Here is a 16,766-nt window from a genome sequence, read left to right as displayed (position 1 = left end):
GGAAAAATACTTTCTAGAATTGCTTTATCTGACTAGGTCAATTGAAACTTGTAAAGACATATTGGTTGTGGTCACATCAAGGCTATTAACTAATGTGAGAACAGACATAACTTTATGAAGACATGATTGATTATCACAGTTATACACAACTTAAAAAGCAGTTGTGAAATTAAAGCCTGAAAACAATTCAGGCCTGAATCTTTCTTTTATTTTGTTTTTTTTTAGGCTTTAATTTCGCAACTCCTTAAGATGTGTATAACTGCGATGATCAATCATGTCTTCATATCTTTCTCCGCAGTTCAAATATATGATCTTTTATATATTCACTTGAGACATAGTGTGACAGTAGTGTGACGTTCTCTCTATCCACTATCGGCTATAGTTAAGAACTGATTCCTGCTTCGATGATGCAAAACAAGACTAATTAACTAAGTTACACTCAAGCAGTGTGCATGGTTTAAGCCTTAAATTAGGAACAAGAACCCAATCAGAATGAAGTCGAGCAATAACGATATCATGCACAATTATGAACGTCACTATGAACAACACAACCAAGCCTGAAAAAAGGCGCGGTGAGAAAAAGAGACAATAGAATGCAAAGAAACCTTAACATAATTCGAAAACATCAGATGTGTCCCTTGTAATATCCTAAAAACGTTTGACCATATATTTCTTAATTTTCGACGACGGAAATAAGAAACAAGAACGACAAACAGCCTTCCAACCTTCTCCGGTCAGCCATGCTAGCATTTCCCAGATCCCTAAATTTTAGGGCTGTCGCGAGCAACATCTACGGAACATTTAAACATGACGTCATGCAAAGGCTGTTGAGAACTAAAAACAATTGGGAAGGCATTGGTGTGATTTGAATTCGACTGGAAGCTCTGGCTACAGTTAGGCCTGACGCCATTAAACTAAAGACTAATAACCAGAGTTAATGCTTTGATGTGACCAAGGCACCAATGAGATCTTTTGACATAATGAAATTATCATTAGGTGTCAATTTCTTAAACTGAGAAAACGTCACAATCGTGAAACGCGTTAGTCTTCTCAAGCTCTCAGTGCCATGATGGACATTAAGCTACACATTATTTTGCTGCTTCAACTTTTACTACCAAGCGGTAAGTTAATGTTTTTTCTTTGCTTGAACAATTACAGCAATTACAATTAATCTTACACTACAGTTACAAAAACAGTCTACGGAGTACGTATCTACGCGTCACAATTTACACATTACATATTACGAACTTACAGTATGCTACTAACAGAAAAAAGGAACTTTGATATTTTAGAGTTTTAATTATACAAGTTCTTTTTAACTTATTTTCTCCAAAAAAAATTTATTCGAATAAATAGCTTTAGTTTATGGTACCTATTGTGCCAACGTGTTCTACTGTTGTATGGATTGTACGTTTGGTGAGACATATGGGAGCTAAAACAGCCCTCAAATGCTTATCCGTGCGTTTTGCTTGGTTCTTGTTATGAATCTATATTTAAGGCTAGGAACAAAATACTGCTAGAGTCAGAGGAAACGGATATTTCCTCATCAAAAAATGTAACGCGCGTACGATAAAAAGGTTGCAGGGTGACAAGAAATTGATTTTATTTAGGCAAAAAAGAAACAGTAGGTTGTGTTAAAACTTGACTGATTGCAGTTATTGCTTCCCCTTCCCATGAGACTAGTCAGGCTTATGAGGGTGATCTTATGAATGTAACTTTTTGATTTGAAATTACATTTTATTTTTTTCCTGTTGTGTGCATTTTCATCATACTGAAGATACGTTGCAAGGATCAGGAGCGCAGCAAACCACACGTGTAAACATAAGCTAATGATAAACGAACTTATTTCTTGATTAATGTCAACAAACTTAACGACCATTTTATTAAAAAGGCATCAAATCTGTCAAACCTACAGGGGGTTGGTTTTAAAAATGTAAACGGTTGTTGTAAAAGTTGCTTTAGCCAATCAACAAGAATGAATATGGTGGAAGTCTGTTGTTACTAACGAGAAGTTAAAGTAAAAATCGCTTTTTCCACTGAGCACCAATAACTTTCTGCTCTTCATATGCATAGTACTTGTAAATGACCTCCCCTCTTTCTAATTTTTTAGCTATTAACGGTTCGTAAGCGCAGAAAATATCAGCTTTCTTTGCATTCCTGCGAAGGTGGTTTGACTCCTAGGAGTAGCCTATTTTTCTTTAGGCAGTAAAATAATTAACCAAATAACGTTTTACTCCTCCAAAGAACCAAACAAATTGTGAAAATTCTAATATCTCTCTTAAGAAGAACAAATGAATCAACTCCATTTATACTTTTCCCCATCCTCCCTTGACAGGTTCCTTTTGAATTAATTTGAGTACTTGCATGGTCTTTAAAAGCTATCCCAGGGAAAAATACATTAAGGGAGGTATTGATAAGTTGTTTATCTACATGTACAGCATCTGGCGATCAGTGACATACCAAAACAAACTTGTAAGAAGTACTCTAATAATGCAATAACATTTATTTCACATCGCCTCAAGGAAGGTTTTGTAAAGCTTTGGAATAAGGAATGACGTGACGTACTTTTAATCTAATTGACAAAATAGGCGCATAGGAAAAGCAATAAACATAATGATCACTTTAACACAAACTGTTTTAAAAAGACAATAGGATGACCATGTATTTATATAATTTTTAAATTGAATTTTAAATAGTTCTATTTTAATTTTCTTGTTCTTCGACCATTTTGATTTCAGAAGCTGGAAAAGAAAACCAACAGCGGTTCCAATTACCAATAAGACAACGCATGGTCTGAAAAAACTTGTAGTTATAACCGTCACTTCTGAAGATGTATGTTGTAACATACGAAATTAAACCTCAAGTTAATACGTTAATTTTTTTAGACCATGCGTTGTCAATTGGAAATGTTTGTAACCGCTGTTGGTTTTCTTTTGCTTCTATTTTAATAAGATTTAGTTAGTTTATTAATATTATTATTCAAGGTGTGTTTTTTCGGTATGAAGGCCGTTTCTAAACTCGCGATGCAACAGGAACCTGAATGCCTCTGTGTTGTTTACATCAACAGTTCACTGATACACATACTTATAAAAGAACTATAGAAATATATCATACATTTTTAGGAGAGGGGAATACTATTGAATAAAAAGAGGTTAAAATCAGGCTAAGAGGCATCTCTTAATATAAGTTAGGAGCTCTGTTACTAATTTATTAGATCAGGAAAGTATTTCCCCGCCCCACTGCAGAACATAAGGGATTTCTTGTATTGATTTGTACTTGCCTAGTCTCATTGCTATAAAGGTGTAGGTCTCTTTCACATTCTACCACACGCTGTTCTTTTTTCCTTCTCCAGGGTATGCGGATGAAGGTATGCATGTACTGTGAAAAAAGGAAAGTGTCCATTTTTTCTCACCAATCTGCTTTCATAGTCCTTAACATTTCCCTCACAGCTAGCCTATATTTTGATCGTTATTTATACTAGAAATATTGAATGTACAAATAATTGGACTGCATACATCAAGAAGATGTAAAATAAAAAATAAGAGTTTTAATTAATTCTGCTATTTTAAGAATTACACTACCTTTTCGTGCGTGTACAGTATTAAAACTACTCAGCTTAGTCAATGTTAATTCAACCAATTTATTAGGTACCTCGTCAAAATGAGCAGTTAATGTGAAGAGCGATTGCTATTTTGGACTCTCCAACTGACCACTCGAAATGTCTAATGAACTGGGAAATGTTGAAAACTATACCAGTTTAACAGTCTGCCGTAAAGAGAGTTATAGTTGAGTTAAATTTAGTGACAGCACAAATTCAAGGAAACTACGGCATCGATTAGTTGTCGTAGTTGAAAGCTCCCCCAAGCCACTGCATTTTTACCTAAAGGTCTGAGTAAAATTGGTTTTGTAGTCATATCATGATCAATATTCATACTACGGTGCTTAAAATACTCATGAATTTATGCCAAAAAGATTTCTTTTACATAAAAAAGGCGCTTTGCTTGGTAATGGGTTCTATTGCACTTCACGTTTGTTAACACTTTTAGGTTGCCATGAAGAAGCCCTGGGAATGGAAAATGGGAAAATCCCCGACTCTGCCATCAAAGCTAACTACGAGGTAGATGCAGTACATATTTATACTTGTATACTCTTTGACGATACATCAGGCGGGTTAGCTCTCGACACCGTTAGTTATTTTTATCGTACCCAAATTTGGCGCGATTGTGATTCTTCTCCGGTAATAGTGTCAGTAGTTTCTGATCACGTGTCGTAGTCTTGAAGTCTGGCATTTTGAGGTTTCAAGTTAACCTCCAGCTAGTTGTGTCTAAATATTGGACAGGAGAGATGAAAGAAGAATCGACAGTTTACACTTTAAGACTTAAGAAAGAAAAACAGGGTTAGAAATGCTTAGAGGTACATTCCCCTGGTGCTCTTGAAAGTAAAAAGCTTGGCACAAGGTAGCTCAATTCCCTAAATAAGGGAACCCGGGCAATCAAATAATAAATTTATGAATCGACGCATTGTATACATTTGCAGTATAATGTAGCTCATGGAGCTACCAATGCTAGGCTAAATCACCGGGCAGGGAACGGCAAAACAGGCGCATGGTCAACTTTGTACCTGGAACAAGGACAGTGGATTCAGGTGGATCTTGGTGACATCACAAAGGTGACCAAGATCGGAACTCAGGGCCGAGAAGAACTGTATCAGTGGGTGACTGAATACAAGGTGTCTTATAGCTATGATGGCGGTTATTTTGAGTTTTACACGAACGGTCAATATGGCTCTGAAAAGGTAAGTTGAAACCAAAACATTTAGCTAAAGTCATACAGTAATTCAATGTTTTGTTTGTTTGTTTGTTTTCGTGTTATCCTCTGGAGATTGAACTTCCACGTAACTATAGAAAAACAAAGTCTACGCTGGGCGAAGTTGTGCATAAAGGCCGGAGTTTATCCCGACTAACGACTAGGAGTATTTTTTCTCCCCTAGTGGATGAGATGCCAGTCCTTCGAAGGGTTATCGCACTCCACCACCCCAGCATTAAATTTACCGGTACCCATTCATACACCTCGGTGAAGAGAGATATTGTCTAAGAACACAATCCAATTACCCCCGTTCAGGGTACGAACCCGGATCGCTCGATTCAAACTCCAGCGCCTTGCAATGAGGTTATCTCCACAAACGTTGTTATATCTGATAATTATTAGATATACACTCTCAATATCGCATTGTCCATGTCGATCTCCTTGAAATCGGTCGCTGATCGTGCTCGTCCGCTTTTGCTAAACGCTTTGTTGATACTTGCCATTACGTACACGTGTCTGTTGTTATCACTTTAGGTCTTTCAAGGTAACAGTGACCGAGACAGCCTTCATATTAACACACTGGATCCACCAATCTATGCCCGCTACATCCGAGTTCAACCGGTATCGTATTATGGGTGGATGTCACTAAGAATGGAGTTGTATGGATGTCGTTCAGATAAGAATACGTACAAATAAATGCATGTATGACATAATCAAAATATCTTTCCGGATACTAGGGAGCTAAAATAATGACCGCGGCGACGCTAAGACCGAGGCATATAGACATATATGACATATATGTCACATAGAAAGTCATATATTTAACATTTGAATTTCCTTATTATCTAGATCTCTTCAGTCGCCAATTGTTCTAAAAAAACCGCCCAAATTTAATATGTAACGCCAGTGATCATTTCCAAAAGAAAATGCAAAAAAATCGTCGTCGGGGCTCACGTTCACCAAAATTAGGAAAAGCTTTGACATTTCACGTCATATACATAAAGAGTTATACCGCACGTGAACCATTCAAGCAGTCGAAGGAAGAATCATTCCACCATAACAATTGTGCAGTAAGTTGGCAATAGATAGTCAGCAGTTTGTATAAAGGATATACTACATAAATCACTTCTAAAATAAAACAAACTACAAATAAAAATCACTATTTCTCCTTCAGGCTTTCCCACCCCACAACCCCCTGCTTGCCAGAAAGGATTAGGTCTGGAAAATTATGCCATTCCGGACTCCTCAATAACTGCTTCAAGCTATGTAGCTCCGGGTACAACTTTATATATGCCGGGCAATGGAAGACTTAATTTCAGGCTTAAAGCTGGACACTATGGGGCTTGGGCAGCTGGTAATTTACGAGACAACAGTTGGTTTCAGGTGAATTTTGGGCGTTTCGTTAAAGTGACAATAGTGTCCACTCAAGGAAGAGACGATACTTACGAATGGGTGAAAAAGTATCGTCTGACGTACAGTTATGACGGAAACTTTTTCCGTGACTACCTGGAAGACGGTTCTGTCAAGGTAATTTTTCTTCAATCTAAAACCTAATTGTTTTTTATTTGTGTGTTATTGTGTTTTTGAAGAATACCTAAGGTAGTCCCTCAAATTCGTTTTAGTTCACTCTTGGTCTTCAAAATCACAGGAAGGTCAAGAAATAGCCGATGATGTCACGAGTTATAGCCACGTAAAGAGCCCAAAGGGATCTGCACGCATTTTTATACTCTATTAAAGCATCCACGCAACACCAATGGCTCTAACCCCCAAAGAACTAAGTACGATGTCTAAAAACAGGTTGAGAATGATTACAGTGGGGATGAGACCCACGTAAGCTATCTTATCCTTCATCCACTACTAGTTTGAGTTTATTTCCAAGCGCTCTATTGTGTAGTCTTAATCAGTTATGCCGTGTTTGTAATCAAGAAAGCATATACTCTTTTGTTTTATTTAAGGAATTTGAAGGCAATAAGGATAGATTCTCAATTGTGAGTCACAAGCTAAAGAATCCTATTATTGCACGCTTCATCCGAATCAATCCATTGGAATACCACGTCTGGATTTCAATGAGGGCTGATTTCTATGGTTGTAAATCAGGTACGTAGCTGTCAACGTCGAATTAGTTGTAGAGTCAGCTGCAAGCGGCCGTATCAGTAGCAGTGTCAGCAATATTAGCGGTAGCGGCAGTGATCGTGGTAGTGGTAGTGCTCGTCGTACAGATCGTGGTAGCGGTAGCGGTAGTGGAAGTGGTGCTGGTAGTAGTAGCGGTAGTGGTAGTGGTAGTGGTAGTGGTAGTGGTAGCGGTAGTGGTTGTGACTGTGGTTGAGGCAGGGATTTTGATACAGTAATTCTAGTGGTAGTTGTAGTTGTTGTGGTTGCGGTTGTGTTAGTGGCAGTGGCAGTGGTAGTGCATTGGCAGTGCCAGTGGTGATGGTAGAGGTAGAGGCGGTGGTAATGGTAAAGGTAGTGGTAGTGGTAGTGGTAGTGGTAGAGGTAATAGTAGTGGTAGTGGTAGTGGTAGTTGTAGTGGCAGTCGTAGTACTCTTTTGTTACTTGTTTCCTTGTCCGTCAACACTCTAGATGCCTGTATTTTTTTGCGTCGACTTTCATTTTTGTTGTTATAGGTATTTCTTTTCACATACAACAACAGCCTTGTTTCTCCCGTCTTGTTTTCTTAGGCTTCCAAATACCTCAAGAGGTCAGTTGCAAGGATCCACTAGGGATGCAAGATAAGTTAATTCCAGATTCCGCTATAACAGCCTCCACTACACTGGCCCCTGGGACTTTACTGTACGCTCCTGGTAATGCTAGGCTGCACTATAAGGGAGGAGTTGGACGTTATGGAGGCTGGATACCAGCAGTGAGTGATCATAGTCAGTGGCTTCAGATCAATTTTGGAAGAGACACACAAGTGACTGGCATTGCCACGCAGGGTTTTTACCATGCGGTTTACTATGTCAAGAGTTACACGCTTCAATACATTGATGACCGCGGTTTTCTTCAGCAATATCAGCCAGAAACACATACCAAGGTAAATATTTTGGTGAATATCTATACAATACAATTGAATGACTTTATTTCCAAGTTGTAACTACTAGCTGCCGACTGTCCCTGCAGGAGGACAACTGCAGTGTAGTTTACAATCGAATAGATACGGTAGTTGAGCGTTGAGTGATATCCCAAAACATGGCTGCGGAGGAGACAAGAATTTACAGCATTAAAGCAGTAATTACCACATTAAAGTAGTGATTAGAGTCAATTAATATCTGATCTAAGAGTGCTAAAGAGGCGTTGAAGGACTTCAACTTCTCAAAATAGAGACACGGCAAATAGTTGGTTTCCTTCAAAATGGTGTACAAAATTTGCAAGAAATTGCACGAGCTACGATTGGTCATTTCATTCCTCAAGTTCGTGCAGAAATGATGGGATATTCGTTTAATAATACATGTAGTCTAGGCCTTTTAAAATTGTACAGTGACAAAAATTACGTTTCAGTAAACAATTATTCTTTTTAAGACTTTTAAAGCCAACAATGATAAAGACAGCGTTGTCAAATATGACCTGATTCCACCAATTACCACAAGGACCATAAGAATCATTCCTGAGGCCTGGTTCATTCTCATCGCTTTGCGTGTAGAGCTGTACGGATGTAAAGCAAGTAAGAATCTAATACTTTCCTTAATTAGTAATATGGCCCACCTTTATTGTACAGTCCTAAAAAAACTAACACACCCGAACTCACCCTATAAATAAGGTTGGCCAACTAGTTTGTTACCTCGCGCTACCTTTCTGGAATACTCATCTCCTCTACATTGATATTTGTCATTATTGACGCAGATGTGATTAGCTTCCCATCAAGTGACACAACCAAAGTGTAAAATTCCATAATCATTACACACTAAAGCATCCATTGCTGAAAGAAACCTACCGTGCCATATAATGTTTTTCCAGATAATGGCGGGTACTCTCAGTGGGGTGATTGGACTGAGTGTTCCGTAACTTGTGGTACTGGTCATCGCTATCGAAGGCGTTATTGCACAAATCCTCCTCCAAGCCCTGGTGGTAAGGATTGTTCTGGTCTGGGACCTGATACCCTCACAGAAGAATGCAACAGTGGAGGTTGTCCAGGTAAGGAAATGATCGCGAGACAAAGCATAACGTTCGGATGAGTTAGAGGTTTCCATTTCTTCAAAAATGATGATGATAATGATGATGATGATGATGACGATGAAGACGATGACGACGATGAAGATGATGATGATGATGATGATGGTGATGGTGATAATGATGATGGTGACGATGATGATAACTTTTACATCTCAGTAGGCCTCGAGCATGACTTTTCTCTGACGGTTCAACAAGGGGAAGCAACGCTGTCTATCGCTGATAGCCAGTAAAGCGACGTGCAACGTCATCTGCGTTGCTCTACCGCGGTTATTGACTGTGACCATTGGGTCGAATTCGTAATCTTAGTTCTACAACTTCGCCGACAATGTCTACGAGTACCTTAAACAGACGTTGCTTAATTTAGCACAAGCTGTTGGTGAAAAAATCGAGCAATTATTTACTTGCAAAAATATGCAACTAATCCATTGACTTTATCGTTTTGAGAGGTCCGATTCGGTTCTTCTTTTTTCACTTCTGTATAGTAAATGGTAATTACTCCGATTGGGGACCGTACGGCGAGTGTTCAAAAACGTGTGGAGGTGGGGTGAAGACACGTAAGAGGACATGTACCAATCCGCCCCCCGCAAGCGGAGGAGAAGACTGCAATGTCCTTGGACCTGACATTTCTACCACGGAATGCAATATCCAGGAATGTCCAGGTAAAATGGAAAATCAATAGAGTCTGATTTTAACTTTTTAACTTTTAATCCTAAACTACAAATCTCAGATAAATAAAAGGGATCTTCATAGTCCCCGGAGTAACATTTGCAAAAACTTCTTTCTTGCAGTACAAAATTCTTTCACCCATCTTTACTTATTTGATTCACAAGTGAAATATCTATCAGGACTAACAGTTGCTAAATTGCAAGTTCCTAGCGCCTTTGACGTAAGCTATTGATGATGCTCTGTAGTTCATAGATAGCGTCCGCCCTCAAATTTATCTTTGAGGACGCTAGATCTTGCAAAGGGTATTGATGATTAAAACTTCATCGTTTGACGCAGTTTCTGAGCCATTTCCTGAGAACCATAAATAAACTCAGATTTTGCTTGCCTTTTCTAATTAGAATGACTGTATTCGAGATGCAAACAATGAATTTGTCGAAAATCCCATCAAAATCGTTCCCCATAACGTAATTAGACAGAAATACAAGACTGGCTTTTCCTCCCTCGCCTTTTATAGTTAACGGTGGTTACTCGGATTGGAAACCGTATGGCGAGTGTTCGAAGACTTGTGGAGGTGGGGTAAAAACGCGAAAACGAACGTGTACCAATCCACCACCGGCAAACGGAGGAAAAGATTGCAGTGTACTGGGACCCGACAGTGCTACCAGCGAATGCAACAATCAGGAGTGCCCAGGTAAGGATATGGACAATATCATCGCCTACATTTGGTTCATCTTATCAGCGACTTCGAATTCTGGCACCTCTGAAAGCAGCTGGACTAAAACATCATGATAAAGAAAAACCTTTTCCACAGTGGCTGGGAGAATATTGTTGAAAGCTAGGCTAGAGGCTAGAGACCTGAGCTAGGCTATCAAACGTGCAAAGAAAGATCCTTCCCACAGTGAGGCGGGGAGGGGATTGTGAGGAGCTACAGTGTAGGTAAAGCGTTAGGCTAAAAAACATGCATAGAAAGATTATTTGCCCAGTATGGATAGGAGAGGATTGTGAAGACCTATTGGAGGCTAAATGTAAGACTCCTGCGCTAGGTTAAAAAGTATACAAAACACGAGCCTTTGGCCAGTGTTCCAGGGAAAAGGGTTTCGAAGCATCCTTTCGTATTACTTAAGGTGTTGGGATTCCATTGTCATAAGCAAGAGACATTTTAAAAATACCTGATTTTCTTTCACATTTTTTCAACAGACATTGAAGCCACCTTTTTTATAAAAGCTATTTTGACTTTTATCATTTAATTTCTTCTCATCAAAGGTCTGCTTTTTTAGTCATTTTTTATTCTTATTTTGTTTTCTTTTCACAATTTTATTGTAATCGGCGCAATGGGCAGATAGAAAATTTGGCGTTTCGTAAGTAAAATAAATATTATGAGTACATAGAAAGAGATCTTCGCAGATAATTATATTTTTGTTATTTATACTATGAAACATTTTCGTAGTGAATGGTGGTTATTCAGATTGGGGACCGTACGGTGAGTGATCAAAGACCTGTGGGGGTGGGGAACAGACGCGTAAAAGAACGTGTACTAATCCACCACCATCACATGATGGAGAAGACTGCAGTGGACTTGGACCCGACAGTTCTAGCAGGGAATGCAACAATCAAGAGTGTCCAGGTAAAATGGACAAATAGCGACCGTTAAGTTCCATAGGGTGACTACCAGCGACCCCGTGTCACTCATCCCACGAAGAAAGCAAGGACCAAAATTCCAGTGAAGTTAGCACATCGCGAAACTAAGGACGCGCAAAAGTTACAACCCTCTGTAAGAAGCGACAACTTATCTGGACGTATTGTTAAAAAAAGTAATGGAAATACTAACAAATAGCACATATCTTGTAGGAAATACCTGATGTAAGCAACCCCCTCCATTTTTGTGTTCACAACTCCATTAACATTTTTAAAACACACAATATTTTTTGAAGCTGTGTCATGTCGCATACTCCCTCCTTTAAACTCCACCAGCCTCCTACCCTGCCACAGCCCCACCTCATTATAAAAAGATCAGTCCACGAGCACGTTTCGCATACAATCATTCTTTATGATTGTAAACACTATTCCGTGATCATGCAACGGCCAATTCTCTCATTGGGATCAGGGATTCATCATCTTGGACTGGATGTTTTTTTTTTATGAATACAACTACCATGATTCCCTGCAGGCGAGTCTCATAGAGGGAATGGGTCATTCGTTGTAATTATTATTATTTTTTTTTATATATATAGTAAACGGTGGTTATTCAGACTGGAAGCCGTACGGTGTGTGTTCGAAGACTTGTGGAGGTGGGTTGCAAACACGAAAGAGAACATGTACCAATCCACCGCCTTCTAATGGCGGAAAGGACTGTATTGGACTGGGACCCGACAGCACTACCAGGGAATGCAACAATCAGGAGTGTCAAAGTGAGATAAAACTTCTTTGGTTTGACATTATGTGATATTTTGTCAGGCGGGCATGGGGGCAGCTAGGCTTGCCAAACTAGACAGCAAATAGCGAGAAGATATAAAATCATTAACTCTCTCATTTTAGTCTCGTTTCTGAAAAGATTCTTTTTTTCAGTAGCTGTTATTGCAATTATCAGACAAACAAACGAGGCAAATTTCTTTCCTTCCCAATCGCATTATTATCACTTTGCCTTTGCCGATGACTTCAAACAAGAATAAATGTCTATATCTGATAATGATTTGTACTGGTAGTTTATCAAAGTATTTTAACAAAAATAAAATTTGTCAGAATATTTTTATTTATGTATTTTTTTTTTTTAATGACAGAAACTTGGAAGCCAGTGGGATGCTACCAAAACAGAGGACGAGCTCTGGGTGAAATCCTGTTCAAATTTAAACGATTTGGCAAGATGGAAAAGAAATATGGGCAATGCGTGACCACGGCTACCCAAAAAGGAATCACGCTGTTCGGTTTAGATGATACCAGATGCTGGACTGGCCAGAATGCTGGAAGTTCGTATGGTATTTATGGAACTGCTGTAGGGAGGTGCGGCTCCACCAAAGGCGGTTTGCGATATGGCTTCTTGGCATCAGAAATAGTGTTTGTTTACCAAACGAAAGGAGGTAAAATAATGGGGCTAGATGCCTGTTTTTTTGTTTTGTTTTGTTTTGTTTTGCAAACGTAATTTTCACAGTATTGTCTAATTATGAGTAACCGAGTTTGAATGTCTGGTATTAATTAGCATAGATTTTTACAATTTATGTAACAGTGAAGACTGTCGTTGACCACATTTCCAAGCACCTCGAATTTCATCAAAAATTCTCCGCTACGTGGTATATTTTCTACTCTCATCTCGTTGTTTGAAAATGTGGTCAAACACTGTCTTTTGTGTTTGAAATGTTACACCCAATCAAAGGAGAACTACTCCTAGGGTTTCGTCTATGTAAAGCAAATCGCAAATTCCCAAACAAGGCGGACTACATGTCCTGTGCAGTCCTTTCCTTACTGTCCTGATATTCCTATCACTGTAACTGAACCATATTTTCTTTTTTTTTATTTGAGTGTTCACAATTGGTTATTTTTAAAAGCTAAATACTCCGGCGCTTAATAAAAGTTCAGTCATTCATTCTTTTAAAGGTGACTGGGAACCTACTGGTTGCTACAACAACGTGTCCCCTAGAGAAGCTTTCGCTTTGCCTGAATTATTTGACGACAAAGTGAGTGCTAAGGGTCCTGATGCAATTTTCAACTACTGCAAGGGGAAAGCTGAAGCGCTTGGCTACAAGATTTTTGGAGCAGACAATGAGAGTTGCTGGTCAGGGGATGACGCCAAGAATACTTATAAGAAGTACGGGGAGTCCAAACTATGCGAGTTTAGTAAGAGGACCGGCAATGGTTCGGGAAAGACGGTCAACGGAGATGTGTTTGTCTACGAATTGGCCTGAGGTTAGCTGATAACATTAGTAGCAGATGTCTTCATTCATGCCAAGCTTTTAACTTTCCAGCAGGTTGCAGTGGGGGAGCGATTTCACTCCATCACTCCTTCACTCCTTCACTCCATCACTCCATCACTCCATCCCTCCTTCGCTGCTTCGCTGCTTCGCTGCTTCGCTGCTTCGCTGCTTCGCTGCTTCGCTGCTTCGCTGCTTCGCTGCTTCGCTGCTTCGCTGCTTCGCTGCTTCGCTGCTTCGCTGCTTCGCTGCTTCGCTGCTTCGCTGCTTCGCTCCTTCGCTCCTTCGCTCCTTCGCTCCTTCGCTCCTTCGCTCCTTCGCTCCTTCGCTCCTTCGCTCCTTCGCTCCTTCGCTCCTTCGCTCCTTCGCTCCTTCGCTCCTTCGCTCCTTCGCTCCTTCGCTCCTTCGCTCCTTCGCTCCTTCGCTCCTTCGCTCCTTCGCTCCTTCGCTCCTTCGCTCCTTCGCTCCTTCGCTCCTTCGCTCCTTCGCTCCTTCGCTCCTTCGCTCCTTCGCTCCTTCGCTCCTTCGCTCCTTCGCTCCTTCGCTCCTTCGCTCCTTCGCTCCTTCGCTCCTTCGCTCCTTCGCTCCTTCGCTCCTTCGCTCCTTCGCTCCTTCGCTCCTTCGCTCCTTCGCTCCTTCGCTCCTTCGCTCCTTCGCTCCTTCGCTCCTTCGCTCCTTCGCTCCTTCGCTCCTTCGCTCCTTCGCTCCTTCGCTCCTTCGCTCCTTCGCTCCTTCGCTCCTTCGCTCCTTCGCTCCTTCGCTCCTTCGCTCCTTCGCTCCTTCGCTCCTTCGCTCCTTCGCTCCTTCGCTCCTTCGCTCCTTCGCTCCTTCGCTCCTTCGCTCAATCTTATGTGGCCACCCAGCCAAGTAGGAACCCTGCCGAACAGGGCTTAACTTTGTTCAGCGGACTAGAAGCAGTGCTGTCCTTGTGGCATAGTGTACGCCACTCTAGGTTGGACTTTTAAAATAATTTTTAAGATATCTCAATAGGTAACAAAGAAAAAAATTACTGATACTGGCTGGGAAAATAAAGAACGAAAATAAATAGGAATGAAAATGAGAGTTATTACTTGCTTTGGTGATCGGACATGAAGTGGTACTTTCTTTATAATTGTCTTGGTCTCTCGGACGAGGATCACCGATAACTTCATGAATGTTTTCAACGGTGCCACATCTCCTCGTGTATTCTCTTGCCGTTACGTTTTGAAATTTTAACAATGCCAGTGGGCTTTAACTTTAACTTAACCTACCGATTAAAACGCCTTATACCGAGAATCCATTTTCGAAGTTGAGTGGCTCATAGCCACTTTGATTTGTGTAAAATTAGGTTCTTAAAGCTTTAATAAAAGTCATACGCACTCTATGAGTGAGCCCAGTAGTTGGTCTACTGGGCACCGAAACATCTACAAAGTGCGGTTGACCTGAATCCTGGTTGACGCAGTGGCTTAGTAATGTTGTGTAGTTGTTACTCTCACGGTGCCTCTCTGTTACTGGGATATATTCCCGTGCCTGCAAATTGTCAGGGCAAGCAAAAAATACTGGGAATTAGCTTTCCAACTGCACCGATGGGCCATGCAATCACGTTCTTCGAATTCCAAGAACTAGAGCGAACCGTTAACTCCACGTGCTATAATTGCGGTCAACTCTACTGAATTTAATAACCTGCAGTTGCTCTCACTAGCTAGTTTGATAGCTACTACAATAACTGATAAACTGCAAAACCCCTCATTTATGGCTTCTAATAGACCACGAATAGAAGGAGATTTAATTGGGAGGACCTTGTCCCATACCTAGTCCCATACCATACCATAGTAACTACTTTTTGTCAGGTGGCAGCTCTCGTGAGGTCTCACATGAATAGCTCGATACACCTTGAGATAACGATAGAACAAATAACAGAAACAATGACCCTGGCCCCAAACCAATGACAGACGATGCATTACGAAGACAAAAATAATAACAAGCTTACGAGAACTGCTACACTCGCGATTACTTTCCGCTCGACTAATTATATATTTTGGGTTATTTATTCTTTTCACAGGACTTGGTGCTGAGTGGATTGCCAAGCTGGAAATAAGGCAGACGTAGACAAAGGGGTGCTGGTTTTATTCATAGTGTAATCGAGGTTTTTGATCTCTGAAAGGCACCTTATTACATGAAATTTTCGCGACACGTTAATTTCGTGATTTAAAAAAAAAAAAAATCGAAAAATTAAAGTGACGCGAACATAACATGACGCGAAAATTAAGTGACTCACATTATGTTACTGTTGGCATATAGTTCCGCCGTCGCGTTTTGTTAATTTTGACTTATTTTTTCCCTTGAATGAGTCGGTTTACTAAATCCCCGATCAAATTCAAGGAAATAAATTTTGCGTTACCCAAAAACTCGAAGTTAAAGTGATTCAAGATAGGGAATATTCGCAAAATCACAGAATTTAAGTGTCGCGAAATATGGGCACCTCAAAATCGCGAAATAAAGTGTCGCGAAAATTCATGTAATAAGGTAGCTTGAATTACTGGTGTTTGGAATGGTGACGCAAGAAAGTAAATTGTTTCTCGCTAATATGCATGTGTGGAATATTGTATCTGCACGTAACTTAAAACGGCATTGTCTTGATCTAAGGGTAATGAAAGGTGTTTGAATAAACCTGCTGTGGTCTCGAATCAATTTTTGTCTTTGTTGCCAGCCCTCTTTCACCCCCAGCCCTCCCTCCGCTTTCACGCCTTCTGGAATCCAAGATGGTGGCTATTCACATAAATCTGTAGGAGATACCTGATGTAAGCATCCCCCTCCATTGTGTGCCGTGTTCACAACTACATTAACTCATATAATAATAAATTATTATTTTATTTGAAGCTATGTTTTGGTGCATACCCCGCTTCCTCAAAGCCCACCAGCCTCCCATCTTGTAACAGCCCCACCATCATCAAACAAAAGTAAGAAACCTGCAATGACGGATATGTGCGAGTGTTTATCAGGCAACACAAAACTCTCTCAATTACCTCTTTTCACAAGCCAGACGAACTCGGTCAAGTAGTATTCCTAGGGTGGAAGCCTTTGGAGCCTGAAAAGTTAGAGCCGGGTCGTTGTCACACTATCTCGGGAGTTGAGACCTAAAATGGTCACTTTAGTACTGGGTATAAGCTGGAACAAACACTGGATGTGTTACCCGTCAAGAAAGAAGGTACTCGAGTCAATCCTTAAGAAGTATTTCAACAGAATG

The 16,766-nt window shown here is 40.3% G+C and overlaps 1 pseudogene across 1 annotated transcript; it reads left to right on the top strand.

Moving 5' to 3' along the window:
* Positions 1–1,052: 1,052 nt before the first annotated feature.
* LOC110044490 (uncharacterized) lies at positions 1,053–16,206 on the top strand (annotated as a pseudogene). Its single transcript, XR_016207249.1, has 16 exons — positions 1,053–1,121; positions 3,353–4,117; positions 4,537–4,794; positions 5,340–5,476; positions 5,975–6,332; positions 6,761–6,902; positions 7,484–7,836; positions 8,322–8,463; positions 8,757–8,933; positions 9,455–9,631; positions 10,153–10,329; positions 11,086–11,262; positions 11,870–12,046; positions 12,416–12,712; positions 13,227–13,535; positions 15,582–16,206. The product of XR_016207249.1 is annotated as an uncharacterized LOC110044490 (transcript).
* Positions 16,207–16,766: the final 560 nt, after the last annotated feature.

This window comes from Orbicella faveolata, unplaced genomic scaffold (assembly GCF_042242905.1).
Source record: "Orbicella faveolata isolate gen_17 unplaced genomic scaffold, um_ofav_v1 contig_2, whole genome shotgun sequence".
In the NCBI taxonomy this organism is placed as follows: Eukaryota; Metazoa; Cnidaria; class Anthozoa; order Scleractinia; family Merulinidae; genus Orbicella; species Orbicella faveolata.
The sequence above is the reverse complement of the archived record's forward strand: the minus strand, read 5'-3'. Positions and strand labels throughout refer to the sequence as shown.